The sequence below is a fragment of the Papio anubis genome, chromosome 10 (assembly GCF_008728515.1).
Source record: "Papio anubis isolate 15944 chromosome 10, Panubis1.0, whole genome shotgun sequence".
Classification (NCBI taxonomy): domain Eukaryota; kingdom Metazoa; phylum Chordata; class Mammalia; order Primates; family Cercopithecidae; genus Papio; species Papio anubis.
This window is the reverse complement of record NC_044985.1, coordinates 59,984,111-60,006,155: the sequence shown is the minus strand read 5'-3', so window position 1 is coordinate 60,006,155 and position 22,045 is coordinate 59,984,111. Positions and strand designations below refer to the sequence as shown.

At 36.0% G+C, this 22,045-nt stretch overlaps 1 protein-coding gene across 1 annotated transcript in view; it reads right to left on the bottom strand.

Moving 5' to 3' along the window:
- MTX2 (metaxin 2) overlaps positions 1 to 22,045 on the bottom strand; it is a 69,349-nt gene that overhangs the window by 44,604 nt on the left and 2,700 nt on the right. The gene's annotated exons all lie outside the window — the stretch shown is intronic.

Below are 22,045 nucleotides of genomic sequence, written 5' to 3'. Positions count from 1 at the left end.
AATTGTGTTTATACTAATTTAGTCTCTGTGACATAGCAACAAATAACTTTAATATATAATTCTGGCTGATTTTTAAAAATAAATTTGTACATGTGAAGCATTTTTTTTTAAAGACTGATCATTTAAAATGTTCTAAAGCAATCCCTGGAATGGGAAAAAGGAACTCCTTAATTTGCTTTTACTTATACTTTAGAATAAAAAGAAAAACACAGTATTATTACAATAAATAACAAATGTGACTTTTAGGTTTAGTTTGGTTTGGGCTACACAAAATTAAACTCATATTTAGAGATAATGCCATGAAAACATCAAGTAAATAATGAACTACACATAATTTTGTATGCTGTTCCCCACAATATTACACATATATATAAGGGCTACTGAATTTCAACGCATATACCAACACAGCAATGAAACAAAATACTTTGCTGTCACAACTTTAATAAAGTAAAATTTCATTAAGAACCAATTAACTTGTATAACAGTTTTTAAAATAAAAGGAAACAAAAACAAGCTGACATCAGCAAATTACTCAAAAAAATAACCTTTTGGGATAAATTGTATAGTCAGCACACCTATATTGCTTACATCTATACTAAAAACAATACAATGAGATTCGTTTGTTATAAAATTCTAAATCATCAAAGATTCAATTATATGCATCATATTAATCTTACTAGCAATAAAGCATAGGAATAAAATTCACAACATTTCGAAGAATAAATATTGAAATCAAGTTCCTTGGAGACACAGATGTGTCATATGCATCTGTGAACCATACACTGTACTATGCTTTGCATACAGTTGATGTTAATTGTCTGTAAAAAGAAAGAAGATATCTGATTAAACCTACCATTTAATTCCCTAAACATGCTGGCTAACTAAAGTTTTACTCAACTTAATATTACCATCTATGTTAAGGTAACAGGACATTCTAATTTAAAATTGTGGTAATTTTAACTCTTGGTTAGCTATTTTGTGCACATACTAGGCATGCATTACAAATTTTTAAAACAATGAAGTATTAGGTTGCTGCAAAAGTAATGCAGTTTTTGCCCAAAAACTGTATTAAACCTGTATTACTGTGTTAAAATTGGTGATTCTGATATTTTATGGCTTTTACAAAGAAGAATCCAACAAATGATATGCCAAAAACGGCAATTATTTTTGCACCAACCTTTACATACACTAGTATTAAACATATGCTGAATATAATCTAAGTATTCTCTGATAAATCAGAAGCTACTTCACTACTCTGTAACATAACAGAGTTCTTATATGAACAGCAATTTATGTGGTCAGTAATTTCAGTTAAAAGTTAACTCATCAGCCGGGTGTGGTGGCTCACGCCTGTAATCTCAACACTTTGGGAGGCCAAGGCGGGTGGATCACAAGCTTAGGAGTTCAAGACCAGCCTGGCCAAGATGGCCATCTCCACTAAAAATACAAAAATTAGCCAGGAGTGGTGGCTGGCGCCTGTAATCCCAGCTACTCAGGGGGCTGAGGAAGAGAACTGCCTGAACCCCAGAGGCAGAGGTTGCAGTGAGCCAAGATCGCACCACTGCACTCCAGCCTGGGCAACAGAGTGAGACTCTGTCTCAAAAAAAAAAAAAAAAAAAAAAAGTTAATTCATCATCACCCCCATGGATTCTCCAGATCTCATCCAAAAGACAAACATGAAAGTAACAGAAAGTTTGCAACATACTACTTCACTGCAAATAAGATCAAAGAAGCTGCCTACAAATACCAAAAGCTCTGTTATTAAGAATCTAAAGCTGGAAATAGGTGAAAAGGGTGAATATTTTACTCAATCTAAGACATAAACTCTGTTTCAACTCAGAAATCATTATTGAAAATAAATTCTCAGAAGGTAACTCTACCAAAACATCCAGTGTTTTCATCACAAATAGAATTTATGACTTAAAAAGAGAAGGCAAATAGACTGATATAAACCCACATAGCCAGCAGCCAGGAATTGCAGTTTATCATGCAGTGGACAGGAAATGGTAGAGTATACAAAGAATGACCAGCTGCCTATCTTACCCATGAGCAGCTCAGAGGATATAAATATCACTGACTTAAGTGCATCACCTTACATGATTCTGTTAGGCTGTTGGTATTGTTGTAAAGAAATATCTGAGGTTGGGTAATTTATAAAGAAAAGAAGTTTGTTTTGGCTCATAGTTCTGCAGACTGTACAAGAAGCACAGTGCCAGCATCTGCTTCTGGTGAGAGCTGCAGGAAGCTTACATGGACAAAAGGCAAAGGGGGAGCAGGTGTCACACATAGCAAAAGCAGGAGCAAGAGAAGGCGGGGAGATGCCACTCTCTTTTAAACAACCAGATCTCGTGTGAACTGAGAGAGAGAACTCACTATCAAGGATAGCACTGAGCCATTCATGAGGGATCCACCCCCATGATCCAAACACCTCCACCAGGACCCACCTCCAACAATGGGGATTAAATCTCAACAGGAGATTTGCAAGGAACAAACATCCAAACCGTATCAGTGACAGAGCTCATATAATTACATGTAAAGCATGACACAAGAGAAAAAAAATCTCTAGTTTGTTATTCCCTAAGAGTGCCAAAAGTGAAAATCCTAAACTGGGCAATGGATCCACAAATCAATCACACAGGTATCATTCTAGGAAATGAGCTCTATAACTGTCTTCATACGTAAACCTATGAATCATGAAAATTATTATCCACACCTAACAGAAAGCAAGCTTATGTGTTGGTTTGGGAATACCTATTATGTAAAAGACAAAGTCCAAAAAGACAACTTCTTCCCTACGCTTCTCTTTCCCAAGGTCAGACAAAGTCAGTAATCACCCCTTGTTCCTCAGCATGTGTAAAAGAGAGATTAAGGATTTAAAATCATGGCGCTGACAATATACATCTTAAAAATCTGTGGCATTTTAAAAGAAAAATCATTTTAAAACAATAATAAAACATTTTTATATTTTACTAGTTTTTCTTCAGTTGACCTGAAATGTTTTAGACCACAAACTACTTCAATAGTAAATAAAATGTCATGACTCGCCTACTCTTCCTATTTTCAGTTTCTATCACCAAAAGCACCTCTGGTGTGAAGTGCCATTTTAAACACACCTAAATGAAGGGACAGCCTTAGAAAAAACATAGAGGGTGAGACAGAAAGTTTCTAAAAAGGGGGTTGGCAAGAAATGGAGGCTGAGGAAGAAAGTTGTCCAATGCAGTCAAAGTGCAAGTTACTTGTTTTCTTACCACATCAAAAGTAAATCTTACGTTTAAGACACATCAATAGTTACATGTGGTTCTTGGAACAAAGACCAAAATCCTCAACATGGCCTACAGGGCTCTACTTGGTCTCTGAAGTTACCCTCTCTACCAGCCTACCTCATCACACACACATTCCCCACCTTGACTCTGCACTCCAGCCACACTGGCCTTCATCCAGTTTCTGAATGCACCACTTTCCCCCCTGCAGTTTCTTCTGCCTGGAACAATTTTATCCTCCTATGATACTGGCACATCTCAGCTCGAAAATCTCTTCCTCAGGTACAGCCAGGTTCATGAGCGTATAGCCCGTGCAGTTGCATAGGGCCTGCAGTTGGAAGGGCCCCCTGCTTGGTTTAATGTTCTGCTGTCTCAGTCTCGAAAGTGAGTAATTTTTGAACCTTTTCATTTTGCACTAGGCCTTAAAAATTATGTAGCCAGTCCTATCCTCAGGGAAGTCTTCGCTGACCTCCTTTAATAGTTCAAACACTCCTTTTACAAGCTCTTATAGCATGCACTCCCGTCTGTATTTTTACATTTAAGTAGTTGATTGTTTACCTTCTCCATGAGAAAATACGCACCATGAATCCACCATTCACGCCTGATTTTTGCTTACCACTTCATCCCTAGAACCTAGCACATAGCAGGTTATCAGTAAATGCCGGCTGAATAAACATTTGTTTTCATTATTAGCAGTATCATCATTGTTGTTATTACTCTGTACTATGCAGGCTAAGAATGTAGCAGGGAAGATAACAAAAATTCATGGCAAAACATAAAAAATAAAATAAACTTTACTCAAACAACTTCAACACTACAACCAATAACACAACTCAAAAAAATATTACATAGCTGCCTAAAATTCCTGGAATTTGAATTTTTATCTTTTCTAACTCTACTTTCTTTTTTAGTATATGTTTTATAATTTGCATGATATATCAGCTCAGCAATTAACAATTTTATGATTTCTAAATTCAGGCCTGCATGCTCAAATTTTTATTGATAAGGACATGAAATTTTCATAAATGGTGATTCTTGGGTTAGAGTCATAGGAAATGGAAAGGGGAACAGTGAGATTGCCAGGTAAGTTGAACTGAGGAGTGATACAGCAGTAACATCTGATGTAAACTATATATTTAATAAAAAACATTGTATAGAAAGAGATTTCCAGTTTTAGGGTTAGTGCAAAGGTAAGTAATATATAGTTAATTTGTATGTTTTTCTTCCTGTATTTCAAAGGATTGTCTTGCACATACATTACATGTAAAGCATGACATGAAAGGAAAAAAAAAAAAAAAAACTAGTTATTCCCTAGGAGTGCCCAAAGTGGAAATCCTAAACTGGGCAATGAATCTACAAATCAACCACGTAGCTATCATTCTAGGAAACGAGCTCTATAATTGTCTTCATATGTAAATATATGAATCATGAAAATTATTATCCACACCTTATAAAAAGCTGATCTCTTGGTTTGGGAAAAGACAAAATCCAAAAGGACAACTTCTTCTCTACTCTTCTCTTTCCCAAGGTCAGACAAAGTCAGTAATCACCCCTTGCTCCTACATACATCTCATCCAACATTGGAGAACACCGTTCTAATTAAATAACAACTTATTTGAAGTTTTTGCAGGAAACCCAGTCATTCATGTACTCTGGAGCAAGGAAGAGTCTTGCTCTCTTCTGATAAAATCATCCTTTTTGACCAAGGAGAAAGCTTGCGGGGGGAACACACATGAATTAGTGAGGAGAATGGGGATCCCTGCCTACTACCTCCCTAACATGACCCTTGTATCAACCAGAGTACTTCAAATTTCCCCCACAAACTTCATACTTTCTCATCTTTGTGACGTTGCTCAAATTGTTCCCCTTAAGTTCAGAATACTCCTTCACTGCCATATACCCAAATCCTATACCTTTCTCAACCAAGTTTAAATGCCACATCCATCAAAAAGGCTTTTAGGACTAAGCAAATCTAATTTCTCCTTTATCTATACTGTCCACAGCAGTTTGCATTTTTCTTATATATCATTTTCTACTCTATCATACTGTTATGTCAATATCTTTTCTCTCTTTCTAGGAGGTAAATTCCTAGAATGTGAAAAATTCTTGTGGTCCCGAGGTTATTAATTAAAATCTTGGCTTCTCAACTGCTCCAAACTGAAGATGACTTCTACAATAACACATGCCAAAATATGAAATTTAAATTAACAACGATTAAATTTTACATAGGCATCATTTAAGCTAATATCTTTATTATAAGAGTTCTAAATTAAACTACCCACCTTTTAGAAATTAATTATTTCATGATAAAGAAATTCCTGTACCACTTTCATACTAAAGCAGTAACTTACTCTAAGGTACTCCTAGTGACCTACATTAATTCACTCTTTAAAATTAGAATTACTATTCTAATAGTATTCTCTAACAAAAGATCCATTAAATTTTTATCATTTTTATAAAGAAGAAACATATCCCTATATTGCAGACAAAAAGAATACCTAGAAATAAAGCAAATATCAGAGCACCTCATAACTAAGTGCATATCCAATTAGTTATTAAAAGTCCAGTTAGTTCTTTACCTATTTCCCAATTTTGCCCAGGCCCTGATTATGCTACATTTAGTGTCTTCTTTACCAGGAGCAAAAGAGATGCTGCTTAAGGTTTCAGGCTTTAGTGGGAGAGTTTTTTTGCAAATTAATATTTCTTAAAGAAGCTCATGAGTATTTACGTTGGAGAACAAAGTAAAATCAAAAAGAAGTGACACATATTCTTGAACTTTTGAATGCCATAAAATAAATAATGCATAAATGTTAGAAATGCACACATGATAAAACAACACCCACAACCCCCCAAAAAAGTATTTGCTTCTCATTCATTTTAATTACCTTTAAGTTACCTATTTTTAAGCTTTATCAACCAATACAACAAAAAATCAATATTCTTTACTACTAATCCATTATCATTTTTAATGAAATGACTGCTAACCAACAAATTCACATATGTATGGCCATAAGTCTCTTAAAGACTTTATATATTACTTGTAGTATTCTCTTAAATATTAGGTTAGGATTAAATGTCTATTTATTCCATTCAAATCAAGGTATTTCAAAGTATGAAAGTGCTATGACCTAAAAAAAATTAGTCTAATTCTGAAATCCATCTCTCAATGATCTAATGTAAGAGGGTAAGAGAAGGGCCATGAAAGAGATGTCCTCTGTTGTTTGTTTCTTTTTTTTAAAGTTCTGCACTCTTGATGTACATGACTCCTCTGCCATATGACTGTAGGTGAAGACATAATTTGTAGAATAATAGGCACTAATATTACATGCTGCTTCAGTTCTGTCATATTTCTAATCCATCAAATTGATTAATGCTATAATAACTCTACACAAACCTATCATTTGTGCACTAATGAAGTCAAACTCAGTTTATCCTTAGGCAACTAGATTCCGAAACCTCATAGATGTCATCTCTTCAGCACAGCAAGACTATTTAGACAGTGTTATATAAAAGAAGCAAGAAACATGTGTAGCCTATCTCCAAATTTGGATGGCTTCCTGCCAAAGTTGTAAATGCAAATACTGCTAATAAAACAAAATGTTCAAAGAGCATTCGGCAGCTCTTAAACATGGACAAGTTACTGCAAGACACACAGAGAAAAGAAGGAAATTTGTTATTTTGACATAAATATTATACTAATGATATCAGTGATATCAACATAGACACCATGTTCAAAACCCATCAAGTTTTAGGCAATATATGAAGGTTTAATTTAAAATAGATTTTTAAGATGTTTAGACTTAAAATATGATATGGGACTTTATCAAAACTGGAATTTTAAGGGCTATGTATTAAATTCAAAAGAAAATCAAAATGCAAACTATAGTGCAAGTCAAAAATAACACTATATAATGATGATCATGAAATTATTAAATAGTAATGCCCCTTAGATAGTGTTTCATAGGGAATGTTTAATGATATGATACAGGATGTGTAAGCAGAAGTGACTCTTCCCACAAAAGGTGTTTAAAACCATTTTCCCATTATCTCGATAGTCAGAGATTAGTGTTTATGTCAGAAATGGCTTGTGTTGGAGAACAGGAAAGTGCAGCGTCACACTGTCATTTCCATAAACGTTAAAAAAAAAAAAAAAAAAGCAGGCAGTATTGTGTAGCACAGTGGTAAGGCTACTTAAAAAACACACTTGCAAGCAGGTGTAGATACAAAGATATAGACTACCATCAATTAAAATAGAAATCCTGAAGCAGAAAGCAAACATTCTAGGACAAAATACATAAGTATTAGACACAAATACAAAAGTAGTCCTAGATTCCAGAAGATTCCTCCAGAAGAAGATTCAGACCAGAACTATTCCTTTGGCTACATATCATCATAAGTTTTTAGGAAAAAGAAACTTACTGACTGACATAAGAGTCTATTGTATATCCATTATCGCTTGTTGCATACAGGTTGAGTATCCCCTATCCAAAATTCCTGACACTAGAAGTGTTTCAAATTTTGGATTTTTCTCACATTTTGGAATACTTGCATTATATACTTACCAGCTATGCAACCCTAACCCAAAAATCAAAAATCCAAAACACTTCAATAAGCATTTCCTTTGAGCATCATGTTGGCACTCAAAAAAATTTGGATTTTGGAGCATTTTCAGATTTTGGACTTTCAAATTGGGGATACTCAGTGTATATAAATATGTATAGTAAATTATACATATATCTTATTTCAGAAAGTAAATTTAGCCACAGCTACAAATCAGTTTTACCATTCATTCAATAAATACATTGAATGCATATAAAGTGTCAGGCACTATTCTAAGAGCTAAAGGCAAAATTATAAAGAAAACCAAGTAACTGCCCATAAGGCACTTCTATTTTAGAGGCACATGTGGCCTGTCTCCTTATGTGTACCTTTACAATGCCTGAAGTTAAAAACACTAAAAAATACTGAAGTCTACCTCATTATGACAATATTATCTGGTATACATATAACAAGGCTTAATTCTGTTTGGGCTACATATTACACAAAAACCAAGGAAAAAAACATACACGACAGTGTATAATCTCCAAAATACCAAATGAATTCCAATTTACTGAACTACGGCAAATAACTCAAATAATATTCCACAAATAACTCACTATCTCCAGCAACCCATTCATTTGGAACAAGGTAGTAAGCAAAAGATTAAAATGACCCAGAGTGGGCTGGGTGCGGTGGCTCACGCCTGTAATCCCAGCACTTTGGGAGGCTGAGGTGGGTGGATCACCTGAGGTCAGGAGTTCGAGATCAGCCTGGCCAACATGGTGAAACCTCATCTCCACTAAAAATACAAAATACAAAATTAGCCGGGCATGGTGGTGCATACCTGTAATCCCAGCTACTTGGGAAGCTGAGAGGCAGGAGAATCGCTTGAACCTGGGAGACGGAGGTTGCAGTGAGCTAAGATCGCGCCACTGCACTCCAGCCTGGGCAACCAGAGAGAAACTCCATCTCGAGAATAAAAAAAAAAAAAAAGACTCAGAGTGAGTAATAATGAATGAATGAGGACAGTCGAATACCCAAGGCAGATGGGTCTTAACACCCTGCCATTCTCGAAGCACAAGATGAAAAGCAACAAAGATTGAAAACACAGAAAAATGAAGGCAGAACTTCCCTCTCACAACCAAAGTTGGAGCCCAATAAAACCAGAGAATAACTAGAATCTATCTCCTGGCCAGATACAAACTAGACTTCTATTTAGGCAGATGATGATTATGATAATGATAGCAATTAAGATTCCGCAAAACTCACACAGCATATATCCAAAATATGTAAGAAACTCTTACAACCCTATAATAAAAAGACAACATAATCCAATTTTTAAAATTGAGCAAGGAATGTGAATAGCCATTTTTCCAAAGGAGATATACAAACCGCCAAAAAGCACAGGAAAAGATACTCACCATCATTAGTCATTAGGGAAATACAAATAAAAACCACCATGAGATGCCACTTCACACCCAATAAGAAGGTTATAATCAACAAGACAGACAATAACAAATGTTTTGCAAATGTGGAGAAATCGAAAATTCTCACATGTTGCTTGGTGGGACCATGAAAAGTTTGGCAGTTTCTCAAAATGTTAAACACAGAATTTTACCATATGACCCAACAATTACACTCCTATGTATTCACCCAGGGGAAATAAAAATAAATATCCACATAAAGACATATATACAAACGTTCATAGCAGCATTATTCACAATAGTCAAAAAGGAAAGCAACTCAAACGTTCATTAACTGGTGAATCGACAGACAAAATGCAGTATATCCATATGATGGAATACTTTTTGGCAATAAGAAGTACTGATACATGCTACAACATGAATACATGGATGAACCTCAAAAACCATTATGCCCAATGAAAAAAAAAAGCCAGACACAAAAGAAAACATATGATTCCATTTATATGACATGTCCAGAAGAGGCAAATCTACAGAAACAGAGTAGACCAATGGTTGACTCAAGCTGGTGGTGGCAATGAGGAGTGGCTGCAAATGGGCAAGGAGTTTCTTTTGGAGGTGATGGAAACCTACTGTTAGACTGTGGTAACTGGAGAGGTGAGTGGAAAATTAAAAAAAAAAAAAAAAGACTGTGGTAATAGTCACACAATTATGTAAATATACTAAAAATCATTGAATTATAAATTTAAAATGGTATGTAAATTATATCTCAGGAAAGCTGAATAGAAAATCTTAAAAGACTTATTGTACTTACTGTACATGTAAGTGCTTGACATATATTAAACACCCCACAACTTTATGAGGTAGATACTATTACTATTTTCCCAATTTTACAATAAGAAAACTGAGGCACAAGCATAAGTAATTTGTCCAAAGTCACAATGCTAGTAAGTGACAGCAGCCAGGATTTGAACTCAAGTAGTATTACTCTACGGTGAACACACAACTAAATTAGCTAACCTCCTGCAGAGCTCACAAATAAATATTCTTGGGTAATAATTATTAGAATTAAAGCAATTATAATTATCTTACAACAGTAGTTCTCAACTCTTCCTGAACACTTGAGGAACTTGATACAGTTATGTATTTCCTAAACTCAAATTCTGATACTGTAGAGATGAGGACCAAAAATCTGCATCTTTAACAAGCACTCCTGGTAAATCTGATGCAGATGGTCTGTGAACACCACAACAAAGACTATCCTAGAGACACAGATGGCACTTGAGATAAGATTACGTTCTTTTTATCTCTTTCATTCGTTTATCTCAGAGAAAATGGTAGTAAGGATGTGTGTAGATAAATTTTTTTCAAGAAGATTTTTGACTATCTTTTTCTCCTTAAGCATTGTGGCTATGGCTTAAAGCCATGTTTTAAAACATGCCTTAGTAACATGTTGCTATTTTACAATGTTCAAGAAAAAGCCTTTAAGATAAATGAACTCAGGCCACACTTACTTTGGAATCAAAGTGGTAACATGATAGTTTTTCCATTAGAAGTATTAGATAAGGAAATTAAAAATAAGTTAGGAATTATGAACATCAGTTGTGATATCTATCTATTTGTAACTAGAAATCAATTTCAAAATGGTATTCAAGGACCAATTTCATAAACCTGACAAACTTCTAGAGGTTAACAAGGGTCAAGAAAACAAATTCACAACACCAACAAGCCAATAACTCAGGGTAAAGTAAATAAATACAAGTCAAATTTAAAACCTTCCATTCTTTCTTAATAAGTATGTATGTGTCATGTTCTCAAATGGTTATGTTTAGACTTTGATCCATTATAAAAATAATCCATCATAGCTGGACATGGTGGTGTGCACCTGTAATACCAGCTACCTGGGAGGCTGAAGCAGGAGGATCCCTTAAGCCCAGAAGTTTGAGGCACGCCTGGGCAACATAACAAGACTCCATCACAAAAAGAAAAAAAAAAATCCATTATTTTTCATTAATTTCCAATAAAAAGCAGGCCAACTGCATATGATTATGATAAATTAACAGAGAAGAGTCTTGAAGTTGGTACTCAAACTTTTAGTTTTCATTTTCAAAATGGTAATCTGAAATTTAAAATGACTGAGCTTTTCACAGAACTAAAAATGAGTATGAGATCAACAGCAGAACTATAGAAAAACAGCTGGTTAAGAGTAAAGGTCCAATCCATCTGGCCAAAAAACAGATACAAAACAGGCCCACACAACTATCAGACCTCAACAACATTAACCTTCACAGTGCAATAGTTTAATGGTTCTCTAAATCTAACTCTAGAGATAGAAAACAAATATCCTTCAAACTAAGTAGTTCTTCCCATCTAAACCAAATACAATCACTGTAATGACAGCACCTATTTTTTTTAAGTATCTACTACGTGATTACGGTTCCAGGTACTGTACATATACTTTGCTATCTCATATCAAGCTAGTTAACCAAAAAACTATTGCTCTTCCTTCATTACTCCCAGCTAGTTATAGAACAAATTATCCCCCACAGAGAATCTGACTTATTAGTATACTGCCTGAAATGTTAACAAAACTGCAAGATTCTCCAAGAAGAAGAAAATAGGAAATGAGGTAATCTTTCCATCAAAGACTTTCCCTATGAATATGAGAACACAGTAGAAAATGCTCAGAGGATTCCCCCTAAAAAATATTGAAAGCATTTAAATGAACAAACAGGTGATAAACATCCAAAATGTACTCAAAACTATAATACAAAGACAAAGATGAATATAAAACTGTTATTGCCCTCTAGGATCTAATTTTGTTGAGCAAGTGAAGAACAAAGAGGGAGTTGGGATTAGGAGTGACTAAGGTACACATAACCATTTAAAATACATTAAGCAAATACAGGTGGTGTAGGGAAAAAACATACATTTCAGAGTCACACATACCTGGCTTCCCCTCCCAATTCTACAACTTATTGTATGAGTTATCTTGGCCAAACTGGTTAACCTATTCTTGTCTCAATTACCTCACTGTAAAAGAGGGAAATATTAATTATCTTGTTAGGTTATTGGAAGAATAAAACTAGATTGGCCAGGCGTGATGGCTCATGCCTGTAATCCCAGCACTTTGAGAGGCCAAGGTGGCCAGATCAAAAGGTCAGGAGTTTGAGACCAGCCTGACCAACATGGTGAAACCCCTTCTCTACTAAAAATACAAAAATTAGCCAGGCGTGGTGGTGCGCGCCTATAATTCCAGCTACTCAGGGGGCTGAGGCAGGAGAATCGCTTGAACCCAGGAGATGGAGGTTGCAGTGAGCTGAGATCGTGCCACTGCACTCTAGTCTGGGCAAAAGAGCAAGACTCCATCTCAAAAAAAAAAAAAGTAGATAAACTATGTAAGTACCCTATAAAGTCTCCAGCTCACAGTATATTTTCAATCAATAATTCTTAATATCCACATTAGAACAAAAGTGTGTATAAAGCCCTATAGAAATATTCATGAAGAAATAACTAAATCTGCCTGAGGAAAACAGGAAAGAATTCACAAAAGGAGATGAAATCTGAATTGGATCCAAAAAAAGAATCCAAAACATGCCAGATAGAAGGTAGGGGGCATGAAGACGAGTTTAGATATTTACCAAAAACCTAACACCCCCAACGCAGTTTGAGGAAAGGGAGGCAAAATGTTCAGCAAAGGCTTACTAAATTAGATACCTCTGTGCAGATTTCTACTATAGGATATAGCTCTTCATGTTAAAATGATCTACTTCTGCAAAAGAATATAAGTTCAAGAAAGGCAAGAATTGTTACTTATTTTTACACCCCCAACACCTGGCAGAGCACCTAGCTCAAATTAGGTACTCAATGAACATATTCTGCAGAAAATACAAGCAGGTCTTTTGCTATCTAAAGCCTGAAAGGTATCTGACAGCAAAAAAAAAAAAAAAACAAAAACAAAAACAAAAAACACTGCTAAAACTCTAAAAATAAAATCATTGAACCAATTTAAGGAATGATAACATCTCAACAATGGGTACCAAATTCAACAGTGTAAACTCAAGAATTCACTTTCTCTCCAAATCATTCAGTGATTCCTAACCAAAGACACATAGAGTATTTGAAAACTATACTTTTCTTAACTCCATCCTCAATTTTTCCATATAATAGGCCTTTGGTGAGAATAAAGGAGTATTTGTATATGCATGCATGTTTAGGCAGGCATCACTAGCTTCAGAGAGTTCCACAGGTAACTAATTATAATGTACAAGACCACCCACGCTACTCACCCCCAACTCCCCATCTATCCCCATCCTTCTTTAGAACCTCTATTCAGTCATGAGTGTGCTTTGTCAGTTCCCAGATCTAACGAAAACAGGCAGTACCACCTTGGTTACTGTGGCAAAGTATATGTCTTAAATACGTCCACAACAGTAATTCCTGTCCTACAATTCCCCTTCCCTTGAATCTGGGCCGGCTTGTAGCTCCACTGTAACCCACAGAATATTGTGGAAGTGATGCTGCAGGACAATTGAGAGTAGGTTATAAAAGGTGGTGCAACTTCTACCTTGCTAGCTTAGGCACTTGTATGTGGTATACTGAGTCACTACATAAAAAGTCTGACTACTCTCAGGCCACCAAGCTGTGAGGAAGCCAAGCCACATGAAGCCACATGTAAGCATTCCAGAAAACAACCCCAGCAGAAGTCCTAGCCAGAATCAATTGTCAGATATGTAAGTGAAGATGCTTCCAGATGTTTCCAACCCTCAACCACTGGATCATTCCCAGCCTTTGAGTCTTTTCAGCTGAAGACCCAGACATCATGAGTGAGACATAAACCATCTTTCCTGTGCTGTATACAGCACCCTATACATAAGTAACCCTATCTTAGAAAAAGACTCCACCTTACATTTAAAAAGGCATCATGCCAACAGGGACCACATGTTCATCTAATCAACAGAGACTACACGTACTAACCAGATAAAGACATAACCAGACACACTTTTTACTATCAGTCCTCACCAGAAGGTTTGAGGGCCATAAAAAGAGCAGAACTCCACCAACTCAAGATGGCCATCTTAAGACACTGTCTGGCAGTCACTCAAGATCAGCACCCAGCATCTGCTGCCAAATGCTCTGCCCAAATCAAGAACTCTTCCTTGCAAGACACTGACAACTGTCCAGAGCAGCCCAGGACACTATCCTTGTCCACGACGCTCTCCTTAGACTGGTTCATTACATCTTTTCCTGTCCCCTTTTCTCTTGATGTTAAATGTTACCGTTTGATGTGGAAATTTTAATCCATATCATTTATATATTAAGTATACTACTACGTGCGGTTTACAATATTGACTGACTTGTGGATTGGTTTAGTCTACGTGCCACAGCTCTGACTACTGAGTCAACAGGTAGTACTAAGGAGAATTGCCTCCTTAAGCAACTCGATATTTCTTATTGCTTTTATGACTGAATAAGCATCAAAAGTCTGACCTTGTGGAAAGACACAAATGTGTGTGGATATGGTTATGTCTCAACTTGTGCCACTCGCAATATGTGCCCTGTCTGGATTACTGACCCACAGGATCCATGAACATAAGAAAGTGGCTGTTACACACCTCTAAATTTAGGGTGGTTTGTTACACCGCAAAAGTAACTTGACAGTTAAGACTTTTGATAGTTACTACTAATCACACAAAACGTTGACTCATCTGAAGCCTCAGAATTCCGTTTATCTAAAACTATTAATCACACAAAACGTCGACTCATCTGAAGCCTCAGAATTCCCTGTTTATCTAAATCAGTTACCAAGCTGACTCCTGACATTGTTTATAAATTCCACTTTACTGCTTCAGACATAGATTTTGACACTTGCACTTTCCCTCCAGTCAGTTTCACTTTATTAATCCAATATCTTCAATCTTTGCCTTCCTGAAATCTCACTGTATCTCCAATTTGCTGACTGCATCACCATGACTCCCTAACCTCCAGGATTTGGTACCCAGTGACTAGAATGGCTTACATCCATCTTTAAAAACTGACCTGAATGGCAGTTGCTGTATTATTCACAGATTGAGGAAACAAGAGACTCCAAGAGAGAAACAACTCTAGCTAAAGTCAAATCTAACTATATCTTTTCATAAAAGTCAGACCAATAGTCATTTACCTATGATACAAAGATAATCCAAAACAGTAAATAATGAAAGCATACTTTATATTTGCCTTTAATTTGCACTCTGTAATTTCTCACACATTAGCACCTTTTCTAAATATTTATTTTAATATTAAAATTATTTTATATTTTCCAAACAGCCACCAAATGCTAGTATGAGAAAATCAGTGCAAGTAGATGGCAAAAAGGAGAAAACTGCTTAGGGAGAAAATACATCAAAAATAATTCACAATCTCAATGTAAGAACAAATGTCAATTATCACTTAAAAAGTTAACATTATGTAACTAGTTCTCCTGGACTAGCCAAATTAGAATCTTAAATCGATGAACAGTAATAACAGTAATAGTAAAAATAACAATGATAGCATCTAATGAAAACTAGATAGCAACTTTTATTTTCATGTTATTTCTTATAAAGACACATAATCTTTCTTTAAATGTATAAAATAAGAAAGTTAGAAACATTACTTGTAAGTCATGATGCCAAAACCTTTTTCTATAACATAAAAGCTAACAATCAAAAGAAATGGAGATCAAAAAATGGCTAGATCATTGAAGAGTCAGCCGCCAATATTACTTTACAGAAATAAACACTGTTTGAATAATAATGGCCTCTTCATGTTATAAAAATGACACAATTTATTCATATAAAGTTCTAATTAGTGCTCTAAATTGACCAGGTAATAAAATATGACCACGTGCGGGTAAATACCATTGTAATACTCAAAGATACTGTATCCACTGGAAAAAATATACACATCAAAAGTCTATTTTTTTCCATCTACAGACAGATTAAGTTATGAAGAAATTCTTTGGCTTATACAAGTTCTTAGAGATAAAATATATAATCAGCAAAAAAACATAGCTAAGTGCATAAAAACAGTGAAATGCATTTTATGGTTTCTATTTTGCCAACACAGTTACAGTTAATGAGAATTGTCATGACAAAATGATTGTTTTTATGAAAAGAAGCTTCTTTATTACTAACCAATCAAATTTCATTTTTATTACTGATGTAAAAAAGTTCAAAGCCATCATTCATTTATAGAGCATATAAAAATAAGAAAAGTGTTCAAGAATAGAGGAGAGGCTCATTTACAAAGCAACAAAAAATTAAAGCATGCATTTCTCTTACTGGCAAAGCAAATACTTCTCTTCTACATATAAATGTCTATTGCTGGATTTTCTGAATATTATAACTTCTGTCTTTGAACAAAAAAAAGAGAAGCCTGAATTTTCAATATCTCATCTGTATTTGATATCTTCAGTCCATCTGATAACTGCTTATCAAGACATTTCAAAAATGTTTGAAAAATATTAAGAAGTTTGGTGGCATTTTCTTTCAATTTTCACCAAAATATGGCAAGCTTGGGCTAACATTAATAACTCACTGACAAATTTTATGGGGCACCCAGCACCAGTTTTAAGTTAACAACTAAAAATCATGTAATTTCAGAGTATAATATGTTAATAAATCACATTAAGAAAATTAAAACTCAAATTACAGCCTATGAACTATTCCATTAACAGAAAACAAGCCTTTGAAGGGATCTTATTATCCAAGTTTTCAAAAATTTGCATAACATTGCTCTTAAGAATTTAGTTTTGGCCAGGTGGGGTGGCTCACACCTGTAATCCCAGCACTTTGGGAGGCCGACGCAGGCAGATCACATAAGGTCAGCGGTTCGAGACCAGCCTGGTCAACATGGTGAAATCCCGTCTTTACTGAAAATACAAAAATTAGCGAGGTGTGGTGTTGGGTACCTATAATCCCAGCTACTTGGGAGGCTGAGGCAGGAGAACACTTGAACCTGGGAGGCAGAGGTTGCAGTGAGCTGAGATTACCCCACTGTACTTCAGCCTGGGCAACAGGGCAAGACTCCATCTCAAAAAAAAAAAAAAATTAGTTTCAATCAACTCAGGAATACGGTATAATAAAGTACAGGATCCACTGCTGTCAATAAACTATATCTTGCCTCTAGTCTGAAGTATAACCTATTTTATCACTGTTTTGCTTTACCATCTGCACCATTCAATCTCAGCTTCGTATCTCCAAAGTCATAAGCACAACTGTGTAAGATTATTCATATGACTAATATGATTTTTTTTTAAATTCTCTGAAATTTGACGGTCAGTTCAATAACTTTTTAGTAATTCCTCAGTGCCTTCCTCAATACTGGAAAATCCCCAAAATACTACGTAAAAATAACAAAACATCTTTATTTTCAAGAGCAAAAGATTTAAGGCTGGGCACGGTGGCTCACACCTGTAATCACAGCACTTTTGGGAGGCCGAGGTGGGCAGATCACCTGAGGTTGGGAGTTCGAGACCAGCCTGACCAATGTGGAGAAACCAGGCCTCTACTAAAAATACAAAATTAGCTAGGTGTGGTGGCACATCCCTGTAATCCCAGCTACTCAGGAGTATGAGGCAGGGGAATCACCTGAACCCAGAAGGCGGAGGTTGTGGTGAGCCAAGATCATGCCATTGCACTCCAGCCTGGGCAACAAGAGCAAAACTCCATCTCAAAAAAAAGAATTTAATGCATTGTATTTTTTCAATTACCTGTTGCACCTGCCATCACTAAAATATTCTGATACATGGATGTACAAGCCTTTACCATCATTTTCTTCACTGTGAGGAATAGCATCACTTCTATAATACAAAAGCCTTTAAACCTATATTTTGTACTTCCTTTAGCCTCTGGAACTCTTCTGAATGCTTTTACAGTCCAGATTCCCCAGTACTCATGTGAGGAGAAACGGAATGAAAGTACTTTATTACCAACATAAAAACAAATTTTAAAGAACATACCCGTTTTGATCACACTTACTTTCAAGATGCTTACATATGGGTTCCATGGAACCCTGCAAAACTACTTTCCTAGCTCATACTATAAATTAATGCTACTGCTTAAATGAAGTTATTAATAAATTTAAATAATTAAGCACCCAAATGCCCACAATGAGATAAATGGAATATTCCGACCATTCTTTTTTCATTCTTTATATAGTTTACTGAGCTTCTAAATAAAGAACAGAACAGATATCATGCTTATTTCAAAAGATTAATAAATTATAGTATGATGAAACTAACTGATGTGCTTAAAATATGGCAAGGCACCAGTGGAGTAATAAATCAGAAAAGATGGTATATGAGTAAAGAAAAATAAGAATACTTTGGGCATTTTCTTCTGTCCAAAATGGTAATGGGATACCAGATGTTAAGAGTTAATATCCTCAAAGGACCCCTTACTATAAGGTGAAAGGCTTTTGGGCAATAAAAGTAACAATAGAAAGTAACATGTACTGAACATTTATTATCGACCACCCTATACTAGACACTTAATATACATTGTAAAATCTATTATCCCCTTTTACAAATGAGGAAACTGAGGACTAGAAAGGCCTGTCCAAGATCACAGAACAAGAAGCAGGATTGAGCTTAGAACTCAGCTCTTACTCCAATGATCTTACTCCTAACCTTTATACTGAGTTTCAGTATTCATATCCACAAAATACCTATCTAACAAGACCAAATTGTTATTATTAGCAATTACATACATAAATCATTTAACACGGTAGCTCAAAAGCTTACTCTTATTATCAGTAACCAGCTATGGCAATTCTAATTAACAGACCACCAATATGACTTATACCAAGATTCAATTTTATAATGAAGATAAACATGGCTGAAGCATATATCTTGAAATAAATATCCTGGAATAACAAAGTATTCTAGGATACATTCCTAAGTAATTTTAACAATGGCAATAACTATGTAGATGCTTCCTATTATTGAATTATATGTTATTCACAAATAACTTTTTAAAGCTTTACCAAAATTGTATCTTTAAAGTAACATATTATTATTTTCACCATTTTACAAATGAGAAATCTCAGGCTTAAACAGGCAGTTAATTTGCCCAAGTTCACACAGCTAGGAAGTAGCTGAATAAGAACCTAGGTTAGACTTTTCACTTCAAAATCCAAAGAAAGTGTAAAAGCAAGGTGAAGGAAGCAATCCACACTGCACCCAATTTCCGCTGTTTAGTGCTCTACACCTCTCTCCCTTCTTTTGTGTATCTGGTGGCACTATGGAGCCCTAATACCTGGAGCCACTACTGGCACAGGGATGGGCAAGTGAGTTAGGCCTGTCCACCCAAGTACTCTACCCTTTTAGCTGCTCCAAATGTGGTCATGTAGCCCAAATGGGATTACACAATCCTCCCCTATGATATATTCATACCCAACTGACTGTAAGAACGAAATTAAAAAAAAAAAAAAAAGTGAGTAATGTATTGAAAACTCTTGCCATTAAAAAAAATGAAAACTTAAATATACAGGTTATAAAATATTTTTAAACTATTTTTTAATAACATCTAGGTACATTTTTATCCTTCTTTTAAAATTCTAGGCCAGGCGCAGTGGCTCACACCTGTAATCCCAGAACTTTGGGAGGCTAAAGCAGGCGGATCACTTGCGGCCAGCAGTTCAAGACAAGCCTGGCCAACATGGTGAAATCCCATCGCTACTAAAAACATAAAAATTAGCTGGGCATGGTGGCAGACATCTGTAATCCCAGCTACTCAGAAGGCTGAGGCAGGAGAATCACTTGAACCCGGGAGGTAGAGGTTGCAGTGAGCCAAGATTGTGCCACTGCCCTCCAGCCTGGGTGACAAGGGCAAAACGCCATCTCAAAAAAAAAAAAAAAAAAAAATTCTAAATCCAGCACATCATCATGTAGAGAAACAACTATTCATTCAAAAAGATAACTTACCATTTCTTTCCATATTAAGCTAAAGGAAAAATTCAAAATTATCTTCCACTTTAACAAATATATTTATTCAAGGCGAGGTAGTGGCTCAAACCTGTAATCCCAGCACTTTGGGAGGCGAGGCAGGTGGATCCGAGGTCAGGAGGTGAGACCATCCTGGCTAACAGTGAAACCCATCTACTAAAAATACAAAAAAGCCTTGGCGGAGGAGGCGGTGGTGAGCACCAGCGGTCAGTTACTCGGGAGACTGGGAAGGCAGGAGAATGGCGGGAACCCGGGGCCCGAGGCTTGCAGTGAGCGAGATCCGGCCACTGCACTCCAGCCTGGGCGACAGAGTGATGGGAACTCTGTCTCAAAAAAAAAAAAAAACAAATATATTCCAAAACACGACTGAACAGATGCAAAAATATGTTTATGTAAGCACTGCTTACAACAGACCAAAATCACACACACGTGATGGCTTTGGGACACATGAGCTTACCTACACTGAACACACTTCCCAAAATTCCCTTTCTACTACGTCTCCAGTTAAAGTGGGCTACAAGGGATATTCTCCACCAGGTGCCGGGAAGAGAAGCGAGGCAACAGTCATTTTGTAGCAGACACACACTTCCTCCTAGCTTTTCTAACCCTAATCTAGGTGATGCCATAAAGGGATTCTGCTGATATAATTGAAGTCCTTACTTAGTTAGCTTTACATTAATCAAAAGGGAGAGTATCCTAAGTGGCCTGATTTCATCAGTTGAAAGCCCTTTAAAAAAGGGTCTAAGTCCTCCCTGGGATCAGACACTCCAAGCAGTACCTGTTCTTGCCAGTGCTCTCTTAGTCCTGGATCTCCCCATCCTGACTGCCTGCCTTGCATGCTTTGCACTTACTTTGCCAGCCCCCACATTAAGAGCCAATTCTTTGCATGTGTTTGTGTATGCACATGCATGTGTGTGTGTGTGGCTAAAGAGAGAAACAGATATCCTGGTACATCTGCTTCTCTGGTTGAACTGACTGATAACAACTCCCTAAATACCCATCTAAGTAATACTACATTAATAAATTTTGGCTTCTTCATTACAATGAAATACTATATAACCATTTTAAAATGATGATGTGTAATTCCATTCACAGATATGAAAAGAGATCCCAATATATGACAAAACAGGTTACAAAAAATTATGCATATTATATATTACGTCGTTTTTTTAATTCAGGGAAAGAGAATGAAATAGCTTTGTTCATCAAAGTTTTAATGATGAGGATGGAATTCTGAAGTCTTCATCTGGGTGGTATGATTTCAGGTAATTTCTACTTTATCTCTGGATTGTTTTCATTTTCCATAATGGCAACATATCATTATCATTATTGGGAAAAAAAACTCAACGACAAACCTTTCTGATTTGACAGGAAAAAAACGTCAAGTAGACTTACATTAAATGGTTAAAATGGTGCCCAGAGTCTTAAAGGATGAACAGGAGTTATTCAAGCAAAGTGGACATCTCAGGCAAGGGGCAAGGAAAGAAGTGACAAGACATGAGGCTGTTCTACTGACAATGGGAAACCAACAAAATGTTAAAACAAGAGGAGGTTTTGTTTTTTTGTTTTTTTGTTTTTAAGGAAAATTAAAACAAACAAAAAACCCACGAGGCTTGCAGTGTATGGACTCTACTGGAAGGAAGCCAGACTGGAAGCAGAGAAATCATTTCAGACACTACTACAGTTATCTAAGCAAAAAATGACAAAGCTTTGAACTAAGGTAACAGCAGTAGAAATGGATAGAACAAGTACTATTTAGGAATAATAACTGAAAAAAGTTGGCAAGGGAAATACTGGTAGTAAGGAGGCAGAAGCAGTTCACTTAAACTGGGGAGTTCAGAGAAGACTTCTAAAAA